Below are 748 nucleotides of genomic sequence, written 5' to 3'. Positions count from 1 at the left end.
AATCCCCGGTGGGAACTGCGGGCAGCAGAACCGCACGGTGAAAGGTGGCTTTCCGGGGGTGAAATACGGATTTCGGAGAAGTCCTGCTACATCCTCCTTCCTAGCACAGCAAGAGCAGCCATGACCCAAACTCACCTTCTTTTCAAAGGGAAAACTGAGCCATTTGGGGAATTCCCCTGTTTGGGGAATGCTGCGTTCCCGTTTGTTTCTTTCTCACGCTTTGGCCATCCCCAAAACACACACTCTGCTTTCACAAGATCGTTTCCTGAAGCCAGCTTTCCACAGCTGAGAACTTGCTTTCCACTGGTCAAATCACAGCACATTAATTTCTGCATTTAACCTCAGAGGCAGTTGAAGTCCTTAGTTAAACATGGCCTCCAAAAATTAACAATAATAAGAAAAAAAAGATGCAGTTCTTTCAATACTTTTTTTTATTGTGGGTAAATGGTTTGATGTCCAATGTCCCTTCCTTTCCCTTTCAGCACAAAATAGACTACAAATTCAGATACTTTTTTTTTAATCTGCTTCCCCCCAAAAGTCTATGGTCAAGGGGAGGACTGGCAGAATAATAGTTTAAAATATACTGTGCAGATGAAAGGTAATTGAGAAGTATTTTATTTCCAGAACATTTTAAAGAACCCTTTATTTCTTTCTTTATTTTTACTTGGATGTATTTAATTCCGGTGCTGGAGAATAAACTCTAAAAAGTAAATAGCTCTTCTTCTTGCAAACACCTCTGCAAGACCTT

General features: G+C 40.9%; 1 protein-coding gene across 1 annotated transcript in view; it reads right to left on the bottom strand.

Moving 5' to 3' along the window:
• The window catches only part of FBXO16 (F-box protein 16), a 30,761-nt gene that overhangs the window by 16,238 nt on the left and 13,775 nt on the right, over window positions 1-748 (bottom strand). The window lies entirely within an intron of this gene.

Source organism: Charadrius vociferus, unplaced genomic scaffold, assembly GCF_000708025.1.
Source record: "Charadrius vociferus isolate BGI_N301 unplaced genomic scaffold, ASM70802v2 scaffold41, whole genome shotgun sequence".
Classification (NCBI taxonomy): Eukaryota; Metazoa; Chordata; class Aves; order Charadriiformes; family Charadriidae; genus Charadrius; species Charadrius vociferus.
The sequence above is the reverse complement of the archived record's forward strand: the minus strand, read 5'-3'. Positions and strand labels throughout refer to the sequence as shown.